Here is a 13,853-nt window from a genome sequence, read left to right as displayed (position 1 = left end):
TTGTGACAGATAGGGGCGCTCTCGCTTCCTTGAACCCCGGCTTCATCTTGCGGCCTGGGGTATTATATATATATATATATATATATATATATATATATATATATATTGTCACACACGCGCGCATGGGAGGCAGCTAAAGGGCTCGAGTGAAGGCAGTTCTGAGCCATGCCGGGATGTGGCAGAGCGCACTAACTCTCTTTCTCACTTCCCTGTAGACCTAACCCGGGAGGTTCCACCTGTCTCTCTGGACGCCACTTCTGGGACCGAGCCAATGGAGACAGACCTTGCCAGCTCCGGCCCCTGATGTCACATCCGGGACTAAACCAATGAACAATGAACACGTGCCCGACCTTATGACCTCACTTCCTGTCTCCCCTTTAAAAGCCTTCCCTTTTCCCTTCTGTGTCAGTCTTGTTTTGGACTCTGTTGTAAGCACTTCAGTGCTGGTATTTGAAAGAAAACGAAGTTGCAGCCAGGATACCAAATTACATGGGTGGCTGCCCCAAACCTTTTTCTGTCTTTGACTCGTTTTGTGACAGTGGCGTAGTCGGCAGGATGGAGAAGTCCCAGAAGAGAAGGGAGGGGGAGGAGGGCTTGGTGTGCTCTGACAAACCCGTTGACGGTCCCGCATACAGACGTGGTGATCGTTAACGGGTTTAAAACTTCCGCTCTGCTCGATTCCGGCAGCAACATTTCCATTGTTGCCCGCCGCTTTGTGCTACCGCGACAATGGCTAAAATTCAAGACCAGTATAACCTGTGTCCACGGGAAACCGCTGGTACAGCACCGCCGCTTGTGTCATTAGCTACGGAGGATCAGTCCAGAAAGTAACCGTGGCAATCCTTCCTGATCCTCCGCACCCGGTGATACTAGGGCGGGACTGGTCTGACATTAAAAGCGGCGAGACACATACCACTCCCGGGGTTAAGTTGGGCCTCGTTATGGACGGAGATGAACCGTCTCAAGCTGCCTCCACGCCGTGTAATCAGCCGGCAGAGAGAGGTGAAGCAGCCGTCCTGGCTGACGTGGCAACTCCCGGGCCGCCGCAGGCTGACACGTCATCCACCAACGCGAGGCGGAGCGGGAGGAAACCACGCCCATTGAGGTCGGCGCTGACCCTCTCTCCGTGTTGCGGTTTCAATTTAAAAAGACGCCGGCTTCTTTCAAAAGGGAGCAATGGAATGACGACTCCCTGAAGTTTGTAAAAAATGCAGTGGTCCTTGTCAATGGCCAACGCACTAGTCAGTCGATGCCACAGGGCCCCTACTTTGTGTTAGATAATGACCTCCTTTACCGTGTAGCAATGCATGACGGGCAGGAGACGAGGCTGCTGCTAGTGCCGCGTACCTTCCGGCGGCAGGTCTGCGAGCTAGCACACGCCCACCTCCTAGGTGGCCACCTGGGCACCGAAAAAACTCTGGAGCGGATCAAGCTCCGGTTTTACTGGCCAGGAATTAATGAGGAGGTTCGCCGCTTTGCGCTTCCTGCCCGGAGTGTCAACTGCGACAGATTCCTAGGAGGGACCGTGCTCCTCTTGTTCCTATTCCCTTGATTGACGTTCCCTTCCACAGAATCGGGGTCGACCTGGTGGGACCTCTAGAGCCCTCAGCCCGAGGACACAAGTACATTTTAGTCCTCGTGGATTATGCTACACGATACCCCGAAGCTGTTCCGTTGCGCTCAGCTACCTCTAAAGCCATCGCACGGGAATTACTAGGGGTATTCGCGCGCGTGGGGATCCCCAAAGAAGTCTTGACAGACCAGGGGACCCCTTCACCTCGGAGACGTTCAAGGAGACTGCCAGATTACTGAAAATAAAGCATTTAAAACCTCGTGTATCATCCTCAAACCGACGGATTAGTAGAGAGGTTTAATCAAACTCTCAAGCAAATGCTACGTAAGGTGGTCAGCGAGGATGGAAGGAACTGGGATCAGCTCCTCCCCTCGTCCTTTTGCCTATCGGAAGTCCCACAAGCCTCCACGGGTTCTCCCCTTTGAACTACTGTATGGGCGACAACCTCGGGCATATTGGATATTTTGAAAGAAGGCTGGGAAGAAGAGGCTCTTCCCACCACTAACATACTGGAGTATATCGCACAGTTACGCGATAGATTTGGAAAGATTCGGCCTGTCCTTAAAAGTCACATGGAGGAGGCTCAAGCAGCACAGGTTCGCTACTACAACCGCACGTCTCTTCGGGAGTTCCACCCGGAGATCGGGTCATGGTCCTAGTGCCTACCTCCCACTCTAAGTTGCTTGCCCACTGGCAGGGCCCCTACGAAGTTAAGGAGAGGAAGGGACTGGTCGACTATTTGGTGAGTCAACCCAATCGCCGGCCAAAGGAGCGGTATATCATGTGAACCTGCTGAAACCGTGGAAGGACAGGGACCCTGATCCCTCCTCCGCCAGCCCGCTCACTCTTCGCTCACACACACGACCTTAACTTTGGCGCAGACTTGAGACCCAGGCAGCGGCAGGAGCTGGAAACAGTTATCCGGACCGTTCGAGAGGTAGTCAGTGAACACCCGGAAGGACCTCTCTGATTGAGCACAACATTGTGACAGAGCCGGGGTTGTTGTCCGAGAACGCCTGCATGTCTTCCCGAGGCAAAAAGGCTGAAGTGGAGCTTGAGATCAAGCGCATGCTGGAACTAGGTGTAATTGAGGAGAGTTATAGTCCCTGGTCCAGCCCCATTGTGCTCGTCGGTAAGCCTGGCGGAGTTGGAGGTTCTGCAATGACTTCCGTCGGCTTAACCAAGTCTCCCAATTTGATGCCTATCCAATGCCACGCGTGGGCGACCTCCTCGAGAGGCTTGGACAGGCTCAATACCTGACCACACTTGACATGACAAAGGGTACTGGCAGGTTCCTTTAACGGACTCCGAAGGAAAAACGCGTTTAGTACCCCTAGCGGACACTGGCAGTATCGTGTCCTTCCATTTGGGTTACACGGGCTCCAGCAACCTTTCAGCGTCTGGTGGACAAAGTGCTTCGGCCTCATAACTCATACAGTGCTGCCTACCTAGATGACGTGGTCATCTATTCCAGCACATGGAAGGAACACCTACAGCATGTCCAAGCGGTATTACGGACACTTGGTGAGGCGGGCTCGGATTAATCCCAAGAAATGTTTCTTTGGATTAAGCGAGGCCAAATATTTAGGCTACCTGGTGGGTCGGGTACCGTAAGGCCACAGTGCTCCAAAATTGATGCCATTCTGAAATGGCCCGTCCATGAACCAAGCGGCAGGTCCAAGCCTTTCGGGTTAGCGGGTACTACCGCCGGTTTGTACCCGGTTTTGGAGAAAGCGCGCCTTGACTGATTTAACAAAGAAGAGGGCCCGAACATTGTGGTATGGACTGCAAAACAGACGCTGCATTTGGTGACTTGAAGAAGGCCCTTACGTCCGCACCTATTTTGATGGCACCTAACTTTTCTTTGCCTTTCATCCTCCAGACGGACGCCGGACACAGGCCTGGGAGCCGTGCTGAGCCAAAGTGTCGATGGTGTCAACACCCGTCATGTTCCTGAGCGGAAACTGTTGGACCGGGAGACCAGGTATGCGGCGGTGGAGAGGGAGGCTCTGGCGATTAAATGGGCGATCACTCAGCTGAGGTACTACCTGTTGGGCCGTGAGTTCACCCTTGTCACGGACCATGCACCTCTACAGTGGATGGCCCTGCACAAGGAGTCGAATCCGCGGGTCACCCGGTGGTTTCTTGACCTGCAGCCGTACAAGTTTTCGCTCTTCATCGCCGGGTGCTCTCCATGCCAACGCCGATGCTCTCTCGGGTTACGACCTCTCGGTTAAGGTCGCCCGACCCGACGGGTCTGGGCTGAGGGGGCCTTGTCACACACGCGCATGGGAGGCAGCTAAAGGGCTCGAGTGAAGGCAGTTCTGAGCCATGCCGGGATGTGGCAGAGCGCACTAACTCTCTTTCTCACTTCCCTGTAGACCTAACCCGGGAGGTTCCACCTGTCTCTCTGGACGTCACTTCTGGGACCGAGCCAATGGAGACAGACCTTGCCAGCTCCGGCCCCTGATGTCACATCCGGGACTAAACCAATGAACAATGGACACGTGCCCGACCCTTATGACCTCACTTCCTGTCTCCCCTTTAAAAGCCTTCCCTTTTCCCTTCTGTGTCAGTCTTGTTTTGGACTCTGTTGTAAGCACTTCAGTGCTGGTATTTGAAAGAAAACGAAGTTGCAGCCAGGATACCAAATTACATGGGTGGCTGCCCCAAACCTTTTTCTGTCTTTGACTCGTTTTGTGACAATATATATATATATATATATATAATATATGTGTGTGTGTGTAATAAATATATTAAAGCAGATGTTACTAAAAGAGATTTGGTTTAAAAGCCAGTTATTCATTGAATCCAGACTGATGATCTCATCTGTCTCTTTATACTTAGTCAAATTGTTGTTATTTTAATAACTTTATTGCCTTTAATGGTTTTAAACACATTTACAAGTGCAGATGATTTCTTTCACATACAATATGAGAGCGTACAGGTGCAGTTTATCTCAGAAAGATGTTTATTTCCAAACCTTTAATCCTACCAGAAGCTCACCCCGTAACCCCAAACACTTTACGTCAAACCAGAACACACTCTCGTCAGATAACAACATAACATTTTCCCCTCCTGCACCAAATCCCAGATAAACATAACATAAGGTTTGAACTTTCAGAAGTCATTGAAATTGTACACAAGTCTTTTCTTTTTCTCTTTTGTGTGCTTCTTCCAAAATCCAAATGTCATTCTAAAGTCTGCTTAACTGTGAAAATCAGTAAGGAAATATTTGAACCTGGCTGGCCGAGTTCTGACGCGTTCAGGTCTGGAGATGGTTTCAGTCACAGGTTGCAACACCTCAGGGTCCTCAGTCTGCTTAGGGACCGCTGATCCTGCAGTTGAATCGAGCCACTCGGCTGTAAATCCTGAAGAGTCACAGCTCGGCACTGGGGGTGCAGGTACCTTGCAGAGGCGACTTGCATGCCATTGGGAACCGTCAGCCAGACCAAATGTGGCAGGTCCTAGTTGTCTTATCACTTTTAAAGGAGAAGACCAAAAAGACTTCAACTGATGTTCTCGCTGTGGCCTCCAGACACTGACTCAGTCTGATACAGTTATGTCTGGCATTTACACCCAGTGTGACCTATCAAAGTGTTACTAAATTTTATTCTGGCTCTTGGACACCCTGTTGTGTGTATGCATTGCAGTGGGTAAAGCTGGTTGGGCACACAGACGATCCAATGGAAGCTGAATTTCATGACCCGTCATAAGAGCTGCAGGTGAACTGCCTGAAGTTGAGTGTTGTGTAGCTCTGTAGTGAAGAACTGTCTGGAGAAGTCCAGAGTGAAATGTGTATCCATATGCCAAATGTGCTATAATGCCACTTTTTAAAGTTTTATTTAGACGCTCTACCCCCTCCATCGGCCAGAGGATGGTAGAATACTGTGCGATGGTGTCAAATTCCTTTGTTCATCAAAAAGCTTGTAAAATCAATGGAAGTAAATTGTGGATAATTATCTGTTGAAAAAGCCACTGGCAACACCCAGTGAGCAAAAATGGACTCCAAAAACTCAATCAGAGCTCTGGTTGTAACTGATTCAACTGAGGTCACAATAAGAAAACGCTGATGATGTGAAATGCCATGTAACTCGCTGCAGATGTCTACCTGTATGTGTTCCCAAGGCTTAACATGCCACTGAACTGGCTGCAATGGGGGTGTGGGTGAAGGACCCATTTTACTGCATTCCTTGACCAGAGCTTCAATATTAGCATCAATCCCTGACCACCGCACAAGGTTGCGACATCGTTGCTTAACACGGATAATACCCAAATGGCCCTCATGTGCCAGGACACGTGTTTGAAGAAACCTTGGAACTTCTGTGCAGAGACCACGAGCAACACAGTTTTCATTCCAGCAAGTGAGTTCATCCTTGACACGATGGAATGGTGTCACCTCAGCCGGTACTTGAGTAGGCCACCCCTGCTTGATAAGCTGAGTACGAAGCTGAGTGAGCACAGGGTCTTGCTGTGAGGCCTGCTGCAGATCCTGGAGTGACACCGTGGCCTCTAGAGGTGTGTGAAGAAGCTTAACAAGTTCAGGCTCAGCAGAATCAAGGCAGGGAGTCATGGATGGAGGAGCTGAGAACCGAGACGGTAGGTCAGCCACCACATTGTGGCACTCAGGAGTATACTGGAGTTTAAAATTGTACTGCTGGAGACGCTCTGACCAGTGGTGCATTCTTTGTGGCCTGTGGCCAGAACCAGTTATAGAAAACAGTGCAGTGAGAGCTTGGTGGTCAGTTCTGTGTGTAAATGCACGGCCATACAGATACATGTGCCACAATTCACAAGCCCAGATACATGCCAGTGCTTCTCGCTCACTGACTGAGTATTTCTGTTCACCTGGACTAAGAGCTCTAGAAGCAAATGCCACGGGTTTCTCAGTCCCCTCCTGAATCTGAGACTGTACAGCCCCAAGAGCAGCTCCAGATGCATCACAAGTGACTAAAGTGGGACTATTGAGGTCAAAGTGTGCCAGCAGAGGCGATCAGCCTTTAGTAACTGAAACGCCTCTGTGCAGGCTGGAGTCCATGCCCAGGGAGTATCTTTATCAAACGTTGACATAAGGGTGCAGTAGTTGAGGAATATTGTGGAAGAAAATGTAGATAGTATGCTGTCATACCCAAAATGAAGCAATCTGGGCTACTGATGTGGGCTCTGGAATTCTCTGAAATTCTCTGAATTGCCTCCGTGTTAGACTGGAGTGGGGCTAAACCATCTGCAGACAGTCAGCAACCCACAAATTCAATTCAAGTTCAAAGTTTATTGTCATGTGCACAGTAAGGAAACACTTTTCCCCGTACAATGAAATTCTTTCTTTGCTGTCCACACCAAATGACAAAACCAACATATAAAGATAAACATAAATAATAAGTAGCAGATAGATAATAAGTAACAGAGACAGCACAAGGTATAAAAACAGAATAGACATATAAAGTGTAATAGGCAGGTAGGTGTGTAATGGACAAGTCAAATAAAGTTGTGTGAGGTCGACAGAATGGGGTGAACCACGGTTATAAACTCCAGTCAGTTATTTAGGAGTCTAATGGCCTTGGGAAAGAAAGAGTTCTTTAGCCTGGAAGTCCTGCATTTCATACTCATATACCTCCTGCCTGAGGGTAGATGTGTGAACAGTTTGTGTGGCGGGTGAGTCGAGGCAGTTCTCCTGTGGACTCTGCAGTTGTAGATGCTCTGCAGAGAGGGCATTGGGGTCCTGGTGATCTTCTCAGCAGTCTTTACCACTCTCTGCAGGTGTTTGGGGTCCAAAGCAGTAGTGTTGCCGTACCTCATGGTGATGCAGCTGGTCAATATGCTCTCAACAATGCAGCTGTAAAGTTGCTGAGGATCTTAGTCAACATACCACTCTTTTGAGACGCTCATCATGGGTAGAGGTTGTGGGACCATGCACAACTATATCATCAAGATAAATGACAACCCCTGGAATCCCTGCCAAGATGGTTGACATTATCTTCTGAAAGCAGCTCGGTCCTGAACTGAGTCCAGATGGCATTCTTGTATATCGGAAAACCCCAATGGGAGTGACAAATGCAGTCAGGTCTCGACTGCTGGGGTGGAGTGGCACCTGCAGATATCCTTGATGGAGATCTAACTTTGTAAAGAAACAAGATCCATAAAATTGTGTAGTTAGCTCCTCTGATGTTGGCAGAGGGTATTTGTCAGGAATGAGTGCCCTGTTTACTGCCCTTAGAGCGACACAGATTCGTAGTTCCCTTGACTTTTTTTTTTTTTGCAACAACCAAATTGGAAATCCATGGGGCAGCATTAATAGGTTCTATAATTCCAGCCTCTAGGAGGCGTTGCAGCTCAGCAGATACCCCGTCACGGAAAGCCAGTGGGATGTGGTGTGGTGGCTGGATGACAGGAGGCACAGTGGGATCTAGCAAAGGCAGAGAGACAGCCAAGTCCATCAAAAAGTGATGGCCACTTGTGTTACCAAGGAGAGCAGACATTAAGACTTACAGATCCACTAGTGTCAACAAGGGTAAAACCAAGGCTGTTAAAGAGATCCAGGCCTAAGAGGCTGGCACCACAGCGGGAGACATGGAATGTGAATTGAGGAAGACACTTAGAACCATAGCGTACTGACAACTCAACTGAACCCATAATGCCAATCACAGAGCTGGCATAGCCACAGAGAGTGGTCACTGGAGCAGATAGCTGGAGATCTGGGAAAAACAGTTTCTTAGTCTTTAGATTTAACAGAGACACTATTGCTCCAGTATCTAACAAAAGCGGAAGACAGACGTTGTCTAGTTCTACTGTGTCTGCCTAGATGTCACATTATGAATTGCCACAGGTTTTGACGATGCCGGAGCGAAGTGATTGGCTTTATTGCCGCGCTGGCATATCTGACCCCTGGCAGGGCAGCTCTGCGCTCTCGTAGAGTGTGATTTAGAGACACAATTTCTGCAAAAACGTTGGGGTCTTGGAGGAAGCTGTCGTGTAAGCTGCACGCTGGGATTCTCGTTGCAGTTGTCCGAGTCTTCTGTGCACTGCAGCGCTTGAGCCTCGTCTCCTGTCACTGCTGAGGAAGCAGGAGATGTGAAAGAGATCTGATAGAGCAGGAGATCTCGATCTGAAATGCAATGTGGATTTCCCGTGATAGACTTAAATCATCAGATTCTAGCAAGAGTTTTTCACGGACTGTTGGATTGTTAGTGTGCTCAGCCAATTGATCCCTAATAAATTCATCTTGCATGTCTCCGAACTTACATAAACTGGCTAAACCCCTTAAGTTGGCCACGTATTGGTGAACCAATTCGCCTGCCTGCTGTCACCATTTACGAAATAGGATTTGGTGGAGGATAACTGTTCTGGTTCTAATTGTTTCTGCAAACTTTTGTAACCCTAACATAAAAATCCTAATGCTACTGCTGCCATGTGTCAGGAAGTAGGAAGTAGGAAGTGAGCGCAGCAGCAGTAAGCATGGTGTGTTTATTACCTCTGTGTTTGTTCTCTCAAACAATCCTCCGCCATCCTGCTTAGTTAGCCCTTGTGAAGGCATTCCCTGTAAGTTATCTCTTTTTTCTAGTTTTATAGCTTTTGTTTAAGTAACTTTGGTTAAGGAATGTCAAAGTAAATGTTATATTTCATCACATAAATTCTTTAGTTATAAATGCTGCTGTATTTACTCCATGTTACTTATACAAGTACTTATTAGTGTTTGTTTGTACTTGTATTTACAGTTTCACACCGTTTTTGTAATTAAACATTCTCAACATCACTTCGTGGTTCTGGGAATTATTGCATGAAGGTGTTTAGCTTGCTGGATAATTGAACTGAAGATTCAGTGAGGCCAGTCCAGTAACACTTTGTGAGCAGGAGAAGTACGTCTCCAAGAGAGTCACAGCAGTGGAGTGTGTGACTGCGATCCACAAAGTCTTGAACACGCGCTGTCCCTCCATTACCAGACAGTGTAGGAGCAAAGCTTTCTTGTGCACATCCCTTACATTTTACAAATCAAGAGCCAGGAGGTAAGTTTCAAAAGACTCCAGCCAGCGGGACCAAAGCACTGGAGGCTCTCCAGACAGGGAAAGAAAGGGAGAAGGTGGTGGAAGTGAAAATGCAGCCATCCTTGACGCCAAAATGTCGCATACGATACAAGAGCGTACAGGTGCAGTTTGTCTCAGAAAGGCGTTTATTTCTGAACCACTGATCCCACCAGAAACTCGCCCACTAACCCCAAACACTTTACGGCAAACAAGAACATGCTGTCATCAAATGTACATATTGCAAACATGACACTTTCTACAGTATTTTGAATTTGTTTAAAGGAATGCACTAAAATACCTAATCAAAGCTTTCTTAAAGTGGATCTTGAATAATGTAAAATAAAAATACTGTAATATTTTTCTTTCATTACATAATTATTCAGTTTTAGAACAATTTTGTTGTGAACAGGTAGTTCAACCCAACCAAATACTTCAATCTTAATCGTAATTTAAGGATTCTCTGCTATATTGCAATCATGCATAATGGCCTAGGACAGTCTTTATCAACCTGTGGAGCGCGAAAAGAAATGGAAATCGAAGAAGAAGCAATTTATTAAAACAAACTCGTTTATTACAACTGTTTATGGTAGGAAAATCACACCGAGTATGCGGACTATCGGCTCTGTGGTATTCGTGTAAATGGCCGCATGTCGTGATGTGTCGTCCACCGCTAAGCGCCGATTCTTTGTAGTGAACGAGAAGAGCCGACTCCTGTCGGGGAGAGCAGAGCCTTCAGCCGCAGAGAATCCATGCAGGCAGGGGCGGAACTTTATTTTGATGGGCACACCATAAAACCAATCACAAGTAAAGACGAAATAGGATCATACCATTATTTGAAAGAAGGAAGGGGGCAGACGCTCCGAAGACAGCAAGTGTAGTGGTACAGGCCAGGTACACAGAGCGACAGAGAGACGGGGAGACGGATTGAAAAGCAAGCACGTCGGGAAAAAGTGAAGAAATGTGCGAAAACCAAAAAAGAAGCAGCATCTGATTGCATTTCAATTATATTGGAGACTGCAAAGCTGAGTGCAGAATTTGTCAAATGAAAATATCCATCAGAGCAGATTAGGGTCAGCAACAAACCTGCACAGACATCTTAAGAAGTGCTCAGCCGTTCGTGCCACTGGTGGAGAGCTCGTCCTCTCTCCTCAGGCTGCCATCCACTGACCCTGGAAAAGTTTCCTGTTTTGAGCCACGAACTTCTGCTGCCGCATCCACTGTCTCGCCTAAAACTGCAGGTATATCCTAGCCTTCTGCCGCTCAAACAAAATAAGCACATTTATTTCTAAACAAATGACGCCAGCCAGCCAGATAAGTGTCGATGAGGAGCTGCTAAAATGATAGCCCGTGACTTTCAGCCATTTTCCATTGTGGAGGACAAAGAATTTAAAACTTTTGTTCAGGCCTTAAACCCCATGTATGTTCTCCCCAGGAGATAAACTTCATCCCAAACAATTATTCTAGGACTATATAACACATGGTGGCACGGTGGTGCAGTGGTAGCGCTGCTGCCTCGCAGTAAGGAGAACTAGGTTCGCTTTCCGGGTCCTCCCTGCGTGGAGTTTGCATGTTCTCCCCGTGTCGGCATGGGTTTCCTCCCACAGTCCAAAGACATGCAGGTTAGGTGCATTGGCAATCCTAAATTCTCCCTAGTCTGTCCTGCGGTGGGCTGGTGCCCTGCCCGTGATTTGTTCCTGCCTTGTGCCCTGTGTTGGCTGGGATTGGCTCCAGTGTCCCTATGACCCTGTGTGATGATATAGCCGGATGGATGATGACTGTCTGACTGACTATATAACACGGAGCGTCATGGTGGCGAGAAACGGTCAAAAAACCTTCAGCAGTTTGCCTAACAACTGACTGCCAGACATCCGGAACAACCTGCTCATACATGTTTGTCACTTGTCACTTTATTGGAAACTTTAAGATGACATCCTGCCATCTTGGCTGTTGTGAGTTTACTGAGAGACGTACTGCAGAAAACCTGACAGAGGAGCTGCTGAGAGTGACAACAGAGTGACAAGTAGATGACACAGTGGCGTGCTGTTACGGTATATATACTGTATGTTACGTGGAGAGGCCTGTCCGCCGTAAGCAGATGTCAGAATTCAAGTGCAGTCCTCTCTCTCACCGTTAGACGGCACTTCTGGAATCGCTAATATGTCACTTATTGTTTTAGAAATAAGACGTCATAGTTTTCTCAAGAGTAGTTATAATATTTTAATTTAATTTGAATTATTATATAGAATGGAATAATTTAAAATGTGGAATTCTTAAAATTACTAACAAATTTCATGAAATTTAAGGAAAACCAAAGAAATGTTTGAATTTTTTGTATATTTTATCACATGGATTTTAATTTTAAATATGTCACCTGTGTGACAGTTTATTTTGATGATAAAACAATATTAGCGGTGTCCCAGTCTGATCGAGACTTGAACACTTCTGCCAATAGTGAATTCCCAAATTAAAATTTAGTGTTGTTGGGTGGATCTCAATATCATCAAAAATCTGAAAATGTGCATAAAAACTTTAGTGCGCCACAAAAACTAATATGAAAAAATGGGGCACACATGGAAAATGGTTGAGAAACACTGTATTAGAAACACGAGAAATTAAAGTTGGCACAGCTTCTCCACTAATAACATGAAAGGGCAGGGAAAAGGGGCATGAGAAGAAGAAGTTTCATTGTGTCCTCCATGCCATTTCACCATCCACAGGGTTTATTATGTTATTCCTTACAGATTCACACAGCATGACCTTAATATCCAGTGGATTGTCACCCCAGAGCCTCCAAATTACCTTCTGCTGCAGGTTGGCACTGATGTTCCGAGTTGGACCAGTTCGGGTGACGTTCCTTAATGGTCTCTTCACAGCTTTATTTAACTCCACAGCTTAATGTGTTAAATGTGTTTATCAGTCACTTCTTCTGCCTCACAGATCCACTGTCCTCCATTCATTGTCCATGTGGACTTTTATCCCATCTTCTAATATACTTTATGTTTTCCTCCAGCTACTCCAGTTTTTCTCACACATCCCTACACGTTGACTTTGTTGATTGGCACAGACTCTAACTTGGCCCTGTATGACTGGCAGTGTGAGTTTCTTTAGGTCCTGACCTTCACTGGATTGTCACACTGTCTACTGCTGATCACTGCCTCATGTCCAATGCTCCCAAAATCCATTTATTTGAACATTTTTGCTCAGCGTAGAAAGAGCTTGTCATGAATATTTCTATTTCTGGACAAACTAAACTTTCCCAGCCTAATTTATTCAGCTCATTCTTTATTCTCGATGTCCTCTTTCCGTGTTTTTGTGGCTTACAGACTAACATTAACCAGTTTAGTGCCACCTAATGTACTAAACTCATCAAGTCCAGACCACTGGGGTGCATCTTCAGTTCAGAGAAATTGGGTGGAACACAACATGTCACTCAACACTGAGCGGTCCAATCAAGACACTGGTGAAGTGACAGACGTGACAGTCGAGTAAGGAAGGACAAGTGACTAAGAGAGAGCTGTCCTAAACTAATGACCTCCCCACTGGTTTACTGATTTTATGCTTGTCTGCTTTTGTTGTTCCCTCATTGAATTGCTGCATATTACTGAGAACTAAAATCCCCATCTAAACCCTGCTGACTGTTTACTAGTACAGAGTGAAAAGGAAGAGTTTTGTTTCACAAACAGATTTTCATTCAAAAATTTGTTTTGCAGCAATTTCACAATTATAAAATAAAATAAAAATCTCTTTAATATGCTTTTCATTTTCTTTGGTAGGGGTGGTCAATGTTGTATGAGGCTAAAAGCAACAAATAATGGTCTCTAAAGGTTATTCTAATATTTGCTTCCTTGATCACTCACTATGCTAATGCTGTTACCCCAGTTCTTAAAGTCTCCTTCCATGTGTCTCCACACACTTTCATGTTCCTCACACACTGCCTGCACACACATCCACAACAACAATTTTGCTTCACATCATTCATATGGTTATCAGAGGTAACACCATCAGCGCTCAATCTCCATGACTCCATCTAAACCAGTAACCTTTCCAAAGCTCCACAGGAGTCACACTACCAGGCTTTACCTGAGAAGATGAGCCAGCACAATGTGTGCATGTAAGTGCTGTATGTTTGCACCATATTTATTTGCATTTTCCATACATTCCCAACTGTTTTGTTCTGATATGAGATTTTACACTGCCCACTAGTGAATGACCACTGGACTGAAGCTTTCTGAATATCAGTAAGACCAGAAGAAGCCTTTCTG

This window comes from Polypterus senegalus, chromosome 4 (genome assembly GCF_016835505.1).
Source record: "Polypterus senegalus isolate Bchr_013 chromosome 4, ASM1683550v1, whole genome shotgun sequence".
Classification (NCBI taxonomy): Eukaryota; Metazoa; Chordata; class Cladistia; order Polypteriformes; family Polypteridae; genus Polypterus; species Polypterus senegalus.
Note: the sequence above shows the minus strand (reverse complement) of the source record.